The sequence below is a fragment of the Marmota marmota genome, unplaced genomic scaffold (genome assembly GCF_001458135.2).
Source record: "Marmota marmota marmota unplaced genomic scaffold, marMar, whole genome shotgun sequence".
In the NCBI taxonomy this organism is placed as follows: Eukaryota; Metazoa; Chordata; class Mammalia; order Rodentia; family Sciuridae; genus Marmota; species Marmota marmota.
The window spans coordinates 3039866-3054927 of NW_025999932.1; the positions used below are offsets into that span (position 1 = coordinate 3039866).

The window sequence follows — 15062 nt, forward strand, 5'->3', positions numbered from 1 at the left end:
GAAAGACTTTGTTTATGGGGCAACAGTCCTCTGGTTACACTCTGCCGAGAATCCAGGCTCCTTTCCCAGAAACAATGCTCTTCCAGAGCAGGAAGATCAATATCCCCTCCCCCAGAGCTAGCATGACACCCCACGGCTGCCAGCATAGGCCCAAGGGCCAGGTGGCCTGTGAGGCTGCAGCTGAGCCCCTCATGGTGTGCATCCAGGGCACTGGGGACCAGGTGACCAGACAGCAGCTCCAGGCCTGGGTTCCCCAAGGGTGGGCTGCTGAGCAGCAGCAGCAGCCAGAGCACGGGGCATGCTGCATAGGCAACGGGGTCTCGGTGGCCAGCACAAGAGAAGGGCGAGCTGAGACAGGTGTGCCTGGTGGCAGGTAGGAGGGGGCATCCTCACTTCAGGACATGTGCTGAGCACAAGGACTGCGACTAGAGAAAGAGCAGTTCCTAAAATAAGGCCTGTGTCTCGGAGCAGGGCAGCAGGCCACCTCTCCTGCGGCTGGAGAGCGCCCTGTTCTGCAGCCGGACAGTGGCACTGGGTAAGCAGGGTGGGTCCCGTTCTAGAGCATGAGAAGCGTCTTCTAGGTTTAAAGGTACAGCCAAGTGTATTCTTGGTGTGAATCCACTAAAGGAAAAGGGATGACTCCTGGGATTAGAATTCAAAATGACGGAGCCGAGCTCATCTGGGAACTAGGATGGGAAGTGGCAGGACAGGGCACTGGGAGAGGGGTGAGGCAGGACTGGGGATCAAATGGCTTCCTGTGGCACCTGATGCACCTCAGAGGAACCGCGTGTGCTGGTGTGTGCTGGTGCGTGCGTGTGTATGCACATACTGATGCTTGTTCACTGAGCATGAGAATGGGAGGCAGTTCTGAGAGGGAGACTGGCTTCACTGGGGACTCGGACCCTCTGAAGAGCTGTGGACCTCTGTGTAGAGAGGAGGGCATGCAGAGGGCGCTGGACATCTTTAGCAGAACACACCCAGGGAGAACATCCATGTGGGAGGGGCCGACGGAGCTGGGCTGGCTGCACCTTCCCCTGGGCGAGTGCAGGCTCCCCACTCCTCAGGCCCCGTGCTGTGGCCCAGCTGGGACTCCACGTTTCCAGGTCACTCCAGGGTACAACTGGAATCTGACTATTTAAACAGACACTCCCAGGTGAAGTAAGGACCGGCCAGAGACTGCTCTGGGAGATTCTCCCTGGAAACTACTGCAGGGCCAGTTAGCTTCGCAGCACTGGATGATATCGCAGCTCTCGATTCTGAGACGCACGGCACAGACAGTTACACTTTGACATCTGTACAGGGTGTGTGCGCTTCCCAAGCTTGACAGCGGCTGCAATCGTGACATGGCTGACCCTGACTTAGCTACATTCCAGGGGCACCTTCAGCATTTCAGTAAGAAAACCCCTATGGAGTTAAAGAAGGAGGACATATCTGCACAATAAGGGGGTCAATTCAACAATGGAAAGTAATGATCCTAAAGATATGTACCCAAAGAGTTTGTAACGCACAAGGAGACGGAGACGTGAGAAGCAGAAAAATCCCCGTGAGATCAGAGATTTCCATACCTGCCTTTCAGTAACAGTTAGAAGATGTGGTCAGGACATGGATAAATATGTATAAGATTTGAACACCATTACCAGCCAACCTGGCGTAACTAACATGTATGGATCCATCAGAACACGGTGTTTCAAATGCACTGAGGACGCTTACCCAGACGATTCTATTCTTGGTCATAGAAGAACCATAAATACGTGCACATACAAGGACATGCATGGGAAGTGTTTTCAGCAGGTTAATCTATAAATCCAAAGTCTGGAAACAACCTGAAATTCCATCAAAGGTGAGTGGACAAACCGCAGTCCAGCCAGTGCAAGACCATTTGGCAAGGAAAGAAGAGGACCGTTGATGTCGTGACCTCCTGGGTGAATCCCAAGCAACTAAGCCCCATGAGAGGCCGACCCCAAGAGCTCACGGTATGATCACATGACTCATGTAGCATGTGGGCAGAGGGAATCTCTCTGTAGAGCTAAATCAGATCTGCACCTGCCTAAGGGTCAGCGTGGAGGCTGCCCACAGGTTCTAAGAGGTACTGAGGCTGACCACAGGTACTAAGAGGTACTGCAGAGGGGGAAGACATGCTGGGGGGAGGTTCTCCTCCTGATGATGGTGATGGCTTCACATGTGTCAATGCATAGCCACTCATGCACCTGAAGTCATGCAGGTAATTCAAGAAGAACTCCAGAGTGAGAAGACAGTGCTGTCCCCTTGGTTGGCACCCGAGAGGATGGGACAGCCAATGGTACGCAGCATCAGAGGCCAGGCCGCTGCCCAATGCTCATCCCCCACCACAGGTCCTCAGCCACAGTGTCAAGGGAGCAAGGGGACCTCACACCCGTCTGGTCATGATGCCCATTTCCAGGAACAGAAGCTGTGGGCCAGGGAAGGGCCAGAGCATCCACGCACAGGTGAGGAAGCTCCCTGGTCCTGACCTCAGCACAGCCTTCCTCCCCAGGTTCCTGGTCCTCCGTTCTCTGACTGTCCACCCTCCTTGAGGACAGCAGGTGCTCTGACACATGTTGTGGCCCTGACTTGTCCTGCCTTCACTCAGGAGTCTCCCTGCAGGGGCAGAGCGGTCGAGTCCAGTGGGTTCTGGAACCTGAGACTGCAAGGGCAGGACGGGTGGGAGCCGTCAGCGGGAAGAGGCAATGAGAGCCATGGGGGGGAGCCAGTCCCCAGCTCAGGGAGGGAGGGCTGGAGGGGGACACTGTCTGAGCCAGAGGACTCACATAGGCGCCTTCATTGGATTTGAAAAAATGGCAGAAGAAAGAGAAAGCAATTGATAAAAGCAGCAGATGTGGGATGCTGTGTTGTCCTGTGGGATCAGCCTCCCCCGTGGTGAGCGATGGGAGGTGAGCAACTGGAGGCCAGAACCACACTGGGGTGCGCAGGGATCGTCCTGATCAGCAGCAATGGTGACGGGAAATGCCAAAGGTCCCACCAAGTGGCCCTAAACCATCTTCCTTATATTACAATAAACTGACTAAAAAAAATGTACATTTCTTCCCCCCCGCCCCCAGGACAGTTAAGGCGTCTTATAAATAAGACAAGAAAAATAACAAACTTGCCAAATGAAAGGACGCAGCCACAGAAAGCATGAATGACGCGAGGCTGAAGCCGAGTACAGCCCAGGGACGCAGCCACTCCACGTGCAGGGAAGCACACAGTGACGCCCGCCCCGGGAGAGGCCACAGGCTCCTGCTGGCCAGGGGACTCCACTGACAGTCTCACTGCAGCCTTGAGCCGTAGTCATTAGCATACAGCTTGGAGCCTTCTGTAGTGAAAATCAGATATGACGTTGAGGTACAATTTCATTAAAATGTTAATTTTGCTGGCCAGTGATTCGGTCTGAGATGGGCCTGGGATGCGTGGGCAGAGCGTCCCCTTGGAGGGTCCTCCTCAAGTGCTCCGTTGAAACTCGCTTTGGGTGGCGGCTGGATGGCAGGAGATAAGGATGGCCCTCATTAACATGGAAGACGGGTCATTCCCGTTGCAGATTAGGAACAGACACAGACCTTGGCCGCCAGATAAGTCAGGAAGAACAGTTCTTCCTGTGGAGCACTAGGCAACCCACGGAAGGCCCCCCTGTGATGGGCTGGCTGAGGCAGAGCCAGGGCTTTTCTCAGAAAGCAGCCAGGGTCTGGGGCAGAGCGTGGGCCTGTGTTCTGTGGAGAATGAAGTGCTCCTCCCAGAGCCGGGCTGCCCTGCGAGTGGCCACTGTCCTGCCACCTGGAGCACCCGTGATGCAGGCCCCGCCTGTCCGCAGGCCCAGGGAGCAGGAACAGGGAAAGGCCCAGGGCCATAGTCCAGCGTGTTCCTGGTCGTGCACACGGTGGAACGTGGGTGGTGGAGAATGTTTTAGCTCTGAACACCCCAGAGCAGGGGTCGGCCAGCGCGGTGGGGGAGGGGCAGCCCCCTCCCACCCGGTTCCTGCTGCTCTTCTTCCCTCCCCATCTCCCCCCTCCTGTTTCCTCCTGCACTTATTGAGTGAGGACCCCACGTGGGGCCCTGAGTAAAGTGCACAGGAGGCTCAAGCGGCCCTGAGCCTCCTGACTCCAGAGGTGAGTGACAGAAGGGTTAACTGCAAAAGACCCCCTAGCACGCAGGAGAAATCCCACAGCCCGGACCGAACCGCCTGTCTGTGGGTCTGTTTGATGTTTATCACTCAGATGTTGGAGAAAATACATCAGGTATATTTGCTTTGTTATCCATCAAAGCGGTCTTGTTTTTGATAATAGGTACAACCGGTGGTTGTGCCCGGAAACCTCCTCTACTCTTTGGCAATAATACTCGGAACTGTTTCTGCTTCAAGGTCCAGTTTTCAGATCCTAACCTAACACATGGCATCGGAAATTTCAACATGCAGGTGATGTGGGTCCAAGGCATGGGTGGATCCTGTGCCCGGGTCCCCAAACCCTGCCAAGTGAATCTGAGTGAACTCTCCTATCTGGCACAAAGCGGGGGCGACTGCTTGAGCCCAGGGTGCCGTGGTGGTTTCTGTGACAGTGCGATGCCTCCCAACATGCGAGGCCTCGGGACTGTCCCTTGCAGACATTGCTTTCACGTCTGTTGTTTCCAGGCTCAAGATGAACCCTGGGAACAAAGGGAGGAGCAGCGCCCGGTCCCTTCCCACGGGGCTGAGCACAGGGGGGGACAAACACGGGCACATGATCACGCGCCTGGCTCCTGCAAGCCTCTGGACTGGCCGCGTGCCATTCTGGTAGCCACTTTCTGTTTTCACAAATCATTTTAGTTCTTTTCTTAATTTTTCTAGAGAGACAGCTGGAACTCTCATTCGCCCTTTTCTAGTATCACTTTTTCTTTTTCTTTCTTTCTTTTTTTTTTTGGCAAGAAAAATTGCATGATTTAGAAGCACAACCCATTTTGACACATGTGTATATTGTACAATGGCTAAATGAAGCTATTGGAGTTAGGCATTATTCATGCCTGTTTTTTTTTTGTGGAGAGAACAGCTGACATTTACTGTCTTAGCCGTCTTCAAGTACGCAGCATATTATTTTCAACCACATTGCACAGAAGATTTCTTGAACTTATTTCTCCCATTTCACTGAAAGTTTGCATCCTCAGGACAACATCTCTCCCACACCCACCATAATAGCTTCTCGTAACTGCTCTTCCTTTTGGTTTCTCTAAATTTGTTAGTGAGGTCATGCAATTCTTGATTTTCTGGCTTATTTCAGATGACATGATGTCCTCCAGGTTCATCCATGCTGTGACAAATGATGGATTTCCTTCCTTTCCGAGGCTGGATGGTGCTGCTGTACATACACAACACATTTTCTTATGCACTTGCCTGGCGCATGACACTTGGTGTTCCATACCTTGGCTGTGACTAGAGCTGTGGTGAGCACCAGGGGACCAATGTCTCTGCACAGTGGTTTCATTCCTTCTGGATACACTCCAGAGTGGGTTTGCTACAGTGTGTGGTGATTCTCTTTTATGGTTTGATGATGATGGTCCATACTGTTTTCCAAAGTTGTTTTTATATAATATATTTATTATATATTATATAATCCCCATCAACTGGGTGCAACCTTCCTTCATGGCCAATGCCTGTTGTTATCAGTTCCTTTTTTTTCTTGGTACCAGGGATTGAACCCACAGGTTCATAACCATCCAGTCACATCCCCAGCCCTTTTATAGTTTTTGTTTTGAGACAGAGCCTCGCTAAGTTGCTGCGGCTGGCTTTGAACTTGCCATCCCCCTGCCTCATACTCGCGAGCTGCTGGGGTCACAGGCGTGTGCCACCATGCTCGGCTCAGCCCTCATTTTGCTACTAGTAGTCAGAACAGTGTGAGCTAATATTTTATTGTGGTTTTAACTTGCATTTCCCTGATGATTGGAGATGTGAAGAATTTCTTCCTGTATCTGTTGGCTTACTGGTTTCTTTCTTCTGAGAAAAGTCTGTCCAGATCCTTTCCCATTTTAAAAACCAGGTTGTTTCTCACTATTGGGTGTTTGAGGTCCTTATATAGTTTAGATATTAACCTCTGCCAGATGTACAATTGGGGAATATTTCCATGTTCTCTGCAGGTTGCTTCTTTGCTTTCCTGATTTTTTTTCTTTGCTGTGCAGAACTTCTTAGTTTGGTATATCTCTATTTGTCTCTCTCTGCTTTTTATGTCTGTGCTTTGGGGTCTCTCCAGGAAATCATTACCTACCAATGCCTCTGAGCATTTCCTCTAGGATTCATTCTAGCAGGTTTACAGTCAGCTGTTAAGTCAAGTCTTAAATTTAAGTCTTCTATTTTCTGTTAATTTTTGTATATGGTATGAAATAAAGGTCCAAGTTCATTAATTTCTAAGTGGATACAGAGTTGTCCCAACAGTATTTATCAGAATGATTGTTCTTTCCCCATTTTGTGTTTTTGGTACCTTGGTGAAAAATCAGTTGATTATAAGCGTGAGGATTTATTTTTGGACTCTGTGCTGTTGCGTTGGTCTGTGCCTGTTTTTATGCTGGTACCATGCTGTTTTGATCACTATGGCTTCATAATATGTTTTGAAGTCAGGTAGTCTGCTTCATCTAGTTTTGTTCTTTTTACCTAAAATTTCTTTGATTATTCTAGGTATTGTATGGTTTGACATGAATTTTAGGAATTTTTTTCTATTTCTGCAAAGAATGCCACCGGAATCTCTGTAGAGATTGCATGGAATCTGTAGATTCCTTTAGGCAATGTGGACAGTTAAACCGTATTTGTTCTTCCAACCCTTGAGCAAGCCTTGTCTTTCTGTTTATTTGTGTCTTCAATTTTTTCATTAATGTTTATTGTCATCAGTATCTATATTATTCACCTCCTTGTTTAGTTAAATTTATTCCTAAGATTTTTTTTTCTTGTAGAGCTACTATGAATGCAGTTGTTTCCTGGTTTCTTTTTCAGATTGTTGTTAGTGCATAGAAATATTACTGATTTTTTTCAAGTTAATTTTGAACCCTAAAAGTACTAAATCTGTCTATTAGTTCCAATGGGTTTTTGGTTTACATATGTAAAATCAAGAAGTCTACATGTCTGTTTATCTATTTCTATATCTACGTGTGTATGTATCTGGTTATGAACCTGTGTGTCGGGGTGTGTGTGTGTGTGTGTGTGTGTGTCTGGTTATGGATGGTGTGTCAATGTGTGTGTGTAAGTGTGTGCCCATCTGACCTCCCATCTATCTACTCCAATGGGGACAGTTTCCTTTCTTCGCTTCCAGTGTGGATGCCCTTTACTCCTCCCCCTGCCTAAGTGCTCCAGCCACCCTCTAGTACCATGTGGCATAGGAGTGGCGAAGGTGGGCATCCTGTGCTGTTCTAATCTTGGGGGAAAAGCTGTCAGCTCTCCATGTGGGGTGTGGTGCCAGCTGTGGGTCGATCAGATATGGCCCTCACTTTGTTGAGGTGAACCCTTTTTATGCCTGCTTTCTCAGGGTTTTATCTTGAGAGGATATGGGATTTTGTAAAAGGTCTGCATCTAGAGATGGTCTCATGGTCTTTGTCCATCATTCTGTCCATGTGGCATAGCCCATGTTCACCCCACGTGTATTGAACAATGCTTGTATCCTGGGGAGCAGTCCCCCTGAGCGTGGTGACTGGTCCTTCCCATGAGCTCTTGCACTTGGTTTGCTGGTGTTTGCATGAGGGTTTTTGCTTCTGTGCTCATGAGGACCTTTTCTTTTCCGATGGTGCCCTTTTCTGGCTTTGGTACTAGGGAATGTGACCTTGTGAATGAGTATTACCGTTTGAGAAGGATGCATTACTCTTTGCTGAATGCTTCGTGGAGGTCAGCAAGAAAGCCACTGTGTCTGGGCTGGCCTCCACTGGGGCCTCCCCAGTCCTGCATGTCCCTCACATGCTCACAGAGCTATTTCCTTGTGATTCAGTGGGTACACTCGCGGCCTCTAGGCCATCCAGAGTGTTGGCATATGATAATAGCTCACAGGAGCCTCAGCGTCCTCTGCAGTTTTGTATATGGTATGACACTTGTAGTGTCTCCTGTCTCGTTTCTGATTTTATTTGAGTCTATTGTATTTTTTTTCTTGGTTAGTCTAGCCAAAGTTTTATTAACTTTGATCATCTTTTCAAAAAACCCACTCTGGGTTTTGTTGGTCTTTCCTGCTGTTTTTCTTGGTCTCCATTTCACTCATTTCTGCTCTGCTCCTTGTTTCTCTCTTCTATTAACTTTAGGCTTATGTTCTTCTTTTCCTGTTACCTTGAGGCGTAAGCTTAGGTTGCTTATTTAGCATCTTTCTTGTTTTGAGTGTCTTGATTGCTGCTCACTTTTCCTCAGACCTGTTTCTGTTGCATTCCATAAGTTTTGGTATGTTGTCTGTCTAGTTCTGCTTGTTTTAAGATATTTTTAATTTTTAAAAAAAAAATTTTTTTTTGGCATCAGGGATTGGACTCAGGGGCACTCAACCACTGAGCCACATCCCAGCCCTATTTTGTATTTTACTTAGAGACAGGGTCTCACTGAGTTACTGAGCACCTCACTTATGCTGAAGCTGGCTTTGAACTGGCGATCCTCCTGTCACAGCCTCCTGAGCTGCTGGGATTACAGGTGTGCACCACTGTGCCCAGCTTAATTTTTTATTCTTTGATTATTATTATTTTTGGGGGGTATACTGTTCAACTTCCATGTAGTTGTGAATTTACCTTAATTCTTTCTATTATTGATTTCTAGTTTCATACCACTGTGTTCAGAGAATGACTTCAACATTTTAAAATTTGCTGTGACTCATTTTGTGCTCAAACTTGTGATCCATCTTGAAGATTGTTCCATGTGCACTTGGGAAAAAGTTGTGTTCTTCTGTGGTTGCATGGAATGTTCTAGGTGTGTCTGTCAGGTCCTCCTGGTCTGAGATGTAGGTCAAGCACCATGTTACCTCACCATGTTCTTTCTGGATGAGCTGTGTGTTGTCAGTGTGGCTGCTTCTTGGGTGGGGGGCAGATGTGCGGCTGCCTGTCCCTCTCCTGGGTTCCCCTGAGGGAATGGGTGATGTCCAGCTCAGGGACAAGAGGCGCCCATGTCCTCTGGGAAGCAGGCCCCGGGACAATGTGGCTCCTGCAGGTAGCTGGTGCCCACGGCCTCTGCCTTTTCTCTGTGCTTCCATCAGTCTCCGGCTGTCTCAGGGCGTCACCAGCGACCCTTCTCCCGCTCCACTGTGTCTGGGGTTTGAGCCCTCTCTGGGTCAGGAGCTTTGTGAATAGCCATCTTCATTTGTGTCTTTTGTGGGAGGGTGAAAACTGCTCTCTCTGACTCCACCTCCTTTGTCTGGTGGATCTCAGTTTCGTTCCTTGAGCTGAATTCTCCCTCTGTTCTGTCTACCTTCAACTCTGGGGTTAGGGTGTAAGGAGCAGAGCCCTGGTGGCTCTTGGGGCCATGGCCAGCTCCAGGCGCCCAGCAATTGGCTCATGCCAGGCAATGGTGCTGCCTTCCTGTTTTCAGCTGGAAATTCCAAAAGGACGGCCTGCCTTTCTGGTATCTTCTGGTATTTCTGTTTTGGGTTGCAAAGGAAGTATTGAGGTTTCAGAGGGAAAACCTCAAATTGTTATCCAAACATGGAAGAGTTGACGGTCATCATAACTGTGCCTTAAGTGTGGCAGCAGGAGCCAGGCAGAGCAGGGGAGCTCCTGTGGGTTTCTCCAGGTGAAAAATGGGTGGCCTGAGCTGGGGGAAAGGGCTCCTTCTGTGGCAGATTTTGATACTTTTCTTTTCTGCGTGTACCCAATTGAGTGTGAACACCAAACCTGCTGCCAGCTGTTGGTGTGCATGTCTGCTTCCTGCTGGACCCCACACTCTTCTTCTCTTTGTTTATTCTGCTTCATGTGGTCCTCCATCGGGCATCCAACAGCCCCTGAGCTGGCCCTTCGCGGGCCAGGCCATGGTGCTCGCTGGCTGGCACACAAAGATGCGGCCGGACCCTTGCAAACAAGCCCCTGCCCTGAGTTCTCCAGGGCCCGTTCTGCTCCACTTCTTGGGGTCAGCACAGCTCCAGCTCCACCCACAACCCCAATACCTTGTCAAAGTAGCACCATGAAGGTCCCCAGGAACCCCTCTCTGTGTCTGGGGCATGTCTTTGTCAGGGAAGCGACTAATTGTGCGAAGGTTTGGAGTTGTGCTGCTGCCAGCCCTGGAGAGGGATGCTGCTTCTCAGAGGTGAGGGGATCCGAGGCGGAGACACTTAGGTAAGAGGAGAGACAGATTAATTATCTTGTCAAACCCTTCTTCTCAGCGAGCACACTGCAGCAGACCCTTGCATAATGAGGTATCACTTCCCCACGATGCTGCGCGCCCACATTTTCCCCTTCTCCTCATGTTCTAATTTTTGTTCCAAAGGTCTTTGTGAATTAGCACAGATTTCACAACAGTTACACAAGGTGGACCAGGAGCATGTTGAAACCTTAAATCAGTCAGGTGGATCTTCAATCTGCCTGTATGTAGGTCTAGATGTTACACTCTTGAAGTATGATATGAATTTTAACAAATTAGTTATAGGTGGACACAATATCTTCATTTTATTTATTTATGTGGTGCTGAGGATCAAACTCAGTGCCCCACACATGGGAGGCAAGCACTGTACCCCTGAGCCACAACCCCAGCCCTGATAGGAATTCTTTACATGGGAATTCAGTGGATATTGAACACAAAATTGCAAATTCTTATTAAAAGTGATGGGTTTTATTGATTTTTCAAAAGCACAAATCAGCTTGTTTGAAGATTTTGATGTTAATTTTGTTATCTGTTATTGGGATTTGAATTTTGCAGAACTATCATGAAGAAGGGTTGTTACAAATGAATTGATATGCAGACTGTTCTGACCATGAGCGATATACTTTCAATTCTGGTTTACTCTAAAATTCCCCTGGAGTGAAAAGTTTGAAAGAGGAATAAAAAAAAATTTGTGGATTCAGCTATAGATTTAACTGAAAAAAAGCTCATCCGCATTGTATGATGAAACTAAAATATCTTTATATTTTCTGCAATGATCATGGCTCATCCTACATGACTTCACAACAGTGTTTAAACTCATGGGTTATTTTCAAACTTGCAAATTGCCTTGAGAATTTGATTAATAATCCCAATTTTGATTGCTTAAGCAATGTGATATTTTCCAAACTAAAATAACCAAAAAATTCCTACAGATGTCCCAAAACTACAGTGATCTAAACATAATTGCTTACTTTGTCAGTAGAACAGAGATTATGTGAAAAGAGTTATATTATAGAACCTTAATTAGTAAATATTCCAAAAGTCAAGAAAATGTTGTACAGAATATATGACATGACATGTAATTATTTATTACTCATCTAACACCCTCTAGGTAATCTGCAGACATGTAGACCTGTGCACCTTTAGGTTACTTTGCAATTTTAAGTATGCTTTTACTTGGGTAGAGGATAGGTCATTTTTCATTTCTTAGTATGTAGTTTGGCTCAAACTTTTTAGAATATTGAGAGGGAGGCCTGGGTTTTGACTCCTGTGCTGGACACTCCGTTGTCTGGGAGGACCCCGGTGGAGGCACACATGGTCTTCCCAGCTGGCATGGGTCAGACTCTTACTTTGTTTCCAAGGGAATCCTCAGGGAGGGCATTTGAAGAACTCAATGTTTCTTGAACTGTTCAATGACAGCTTTCATCCTGCTGTTGGAAGAACTGCCAGGCCTCCTATAGCTGGGGCAGTGCTTACTGGTTCTGCCAGGTAAGGATGCGGGTGTCTGAGCAGGTAAGAAAGCTGGGCTGGAGTTCCCCTGGACAAGTATCATCCTTGCACAAGTGATGCCCAAATCCTGAGCAGCCCCTTTCTGTTCCTTTTTTCATAGGAAGAAAAGCCAAACTGTCCAAGGCAAGGAATACTCACTAATCAGGGCTCAAAGCCTGCAGTTGGGGAGTAAGGTGCAGAGACAAATGGATTTCCCTACCTGTCAGAGAGGCAGGCTCTGTGCATAGGAGGGCTGGAGAGCCCAGGGCCTCACAGACAGTGGGGGTCTGAGTGTATTCATCCAAGGAACACAGCGATGCCTGCAATGGGTGACGCGCCAGGACCTGCAGGAGCAGGTCCGCAGTGGGATTCGGAGAGGCCTGGAGTCAGCCTGATGTCAAAGTCCAGGCAAGAATGACCTGGGGCCATCTGGCACCTCTGGTGGTCAGTTCACCAGATCCTGTGCTGAAGAAACCCCTGCTCCTCCCGCTGTCCATCACTGCTCCTGGGAGGACATGGGACCCTTAGGATAGAGAAGGAAGTAGTGAAGCACAAAAACGTCATTCTAAGAGGTTTTAGTTGTCCTTCTGATGCATTTGGTCCCTTTTGAATGTTGTCCCGATTCCTTATGTAGCATCTTCCAGAATTCAAAGTCAAAAAATTCAGAGGGTCTCTATTTTCCCTTATGATCCTCGTTTTAAAGCCATGATTTTCCAATCCCTAGGATGTTCCTGGGCCTAGGAACGAGTACTCTGCAGAAAGCTTGCTTTGCTGTGTTGAAGGCCTACGGAGTCGATGCAGACCCCGGGCTTGGAAGTCACATAGTGATTTACAAATAACCCACGAGCTGGCAGTGGACGAGGAACAGGGAGAACTGAAATCTATTTATTTTTTTAATATCAAAATGTCCACGCTTATGTGACAAGTATTCATTAATGTTAAATAAAGGGTAACTTACTATAGGATTGGTCGAGCAGCACAAAACCATGTACGTGAGTTAACCCACCATCTCTTAGATAAAAAGCCGAGACAGTACCTCTCGAGATCTGCCCAGCTGGCGTTTCCTCCGGCTGCCTGGTGCATCTGGGAGCTACTCTGGCTTCCTTAGCCTGTCACTCAACTTACATTGACTCCTTGAAAGCTCTAGAATGATTTTGTCATGTCTCTCTGCTTAAGAAAGAGGGTCATGATGTGGCATTATACGAAAAATTGCCAGAGCAGAAATTAATGAATAGAAATATTAGAAACTCAGCAAGTCCTATGGAAGTCCCAGCAACCAGATTCCAACTGCCTTGCGGGTTCCAAGCCCCCCTGCATTTCATTTCATGTGCACCTCGTTTGCTATCGAATCTTTCCTAATTTTTTAAGACAAGGCTCTGACACTACCAGGTCCGAAGTCACCATGAATATTTACTAATGAGTCTATATCCCAAAAAAGTAGATTTAAAAACTTAATCTTGACTGGCTTCTAAATGTAGCCCAAGCCTCACACTGGGCAGTTCTAAAAGCAAATTTGAAGGCTTATGTGGCTGTGGCATCTGCAGAGAAAGTGCTGATCCCACGTGCACTGCTGAGCTCTGCCCCTCCTCTTTGGAGAATTAGCGTATTATGCAAATTGTTTTACAAATACGGTGCAGATGTCATTAATAAAACATGAAAGTGGAATCTGTGTCGCCAATTAGCATTTTCATTGTATTTCCAGTCCAGTCTCTGTTTACAGCTTACTCTACCCTGTGACATACGTGCTCGGCTGTCGCCAGAAACCTCTCTGCTAGTTACAGAGTGAAGGTGCGAGGGCTGCGAGCTGCTGGGGGCCCATCACAGGACGAGAGGGGCCTGGGCAGGGCTGCAGGCTCAGCAGTGGCCAGACCCTGGTGCAGAAGCTGCCCATCAGTCCCACTTGTTTCCCAGGATGAGCTTGTTGAAGGGCATTGCTGAGCAAGTCACATTGAGATGCCATAGTTGGCTCTCTTCTCATAAGTTAAACTATTGCTTGGTTTCTGGGTTCAGAATTGTGACCAGGGTGTGGTTTGCCCTTGGGCAACTAGTTCTTTGGAGTTGGTTTTTGAAGCGGGTCAAGAAGTCCACTTTAGAATAAACACTCCTTTCTGAGGAGATGGACATTAAAAGCCAATAATGTTTGCTTGGAAGCGACTCACGTCTCTCAATCAGTGTGCATGTACCATTTCAAAGAAAAAAGAAGTTTGTTCAGCTCCATAATCTATGATCATCACTAACCCTGACAGCCCCACGCAGGTGAGGAGCCGCATAAAACCTGGCTAAAAAGTATGTTGGAAGTTGTGTCCCGAGATTGCCTTATAACATTAATTTCTCTATCTGCTGGAAACAGTACTGCTAACAATTAAAAGATGTGTGCTGTCGGGGGACCAGAGGAGAGAGGAATTTAAGTCTCTTGGCTCAGATCAACTTAGAGAAATTATGCAGATTATTCACAGGCGAGGGAGCCCTTTCTCAGAGTACGAGGGTCACATGGTGATGGCTGTGGTGGGGGCTGGAGAACAAAGGCCAAGGGTTGATCTGTGGCTGCCTGAGCTGCCCACAGCTGGTGACTGCCAGCTGGCCCCTCCTGTCTGCACTGGGTGCACCTAGGTCACCAATAAAGTGCACATCTCCTTCTGTGTTCCAGAATTCCCAATTTGGTTGTTACTCACAAGTAAACTTCTGTAAGGTCGTCGGGAGCTCAGAGGTGAGGACACGTGCTTGGAAGCCTTACCTGCATGGAGGGCACCTTCCCAGGGAAGAATTGTGCACTCCACACCCAGAAACATGCCAATCTGCACCTCAGAAAACGGGCAGAGGCAGGGACCCGGGCGGCGTGGGGTGCACCCTCTCTGAAACTCCAGCCTGGGTTTAGTTTTCAAATATTTAACTTTAACCTGTTTAATATTTAGTAAGGCTAAAGAAATAAAAGATGAATTATTGAAGAGATTAATGTTTTTAAAACCAAAAAAGTCACAGCCAAGCAGCTTTGTATCAAAACCTCATTTCACAGGCATTAATTTTTTAATAAGGTACTGATTGTCGGATGAGGTACACTGTGTGCTAATCAGCTCCACCTTCAGGGGAAGGCGTTGCTATTTTCTTGGGCTAAATACGATCTGAGTTGAATTCCTTCCACTGTGGGTTCCGGAAACTGCTGAAAAGACATCGGAAGGGACAGACTCTTAATTTTCTTCCTGATTTGTAACCCGAGTGAACATCTGAAAACCTGTGCCATTGGAAACCCTCCCCAGAAAGGCGACTGTGCCTTTTCAGACCACACCCCTGTAGACAAAGCCATTAC

The 15062-nt window shown here is 47.8% G+C and overlaps 1 long non-coding RNA gene across 1 annotated transcript; it reads left to right on the forward strand.

The window, feature by feature from the left end:
* The first annotated feature begins 8592 nt into the window (after positions 1-8592).
* LOC107140902 lies at positions 8593-13905 on the forward strand. Its single transcript, XR_001503349.2, has 2 exons — positions 8593-12202; positions 12483-13905. It is a non-coding gene; the product is annotated as an uncharacterized LOC107140902 (long non-coding RNA).
* Positions 13906-15062: the final 1157 nt, after the last annotated feature.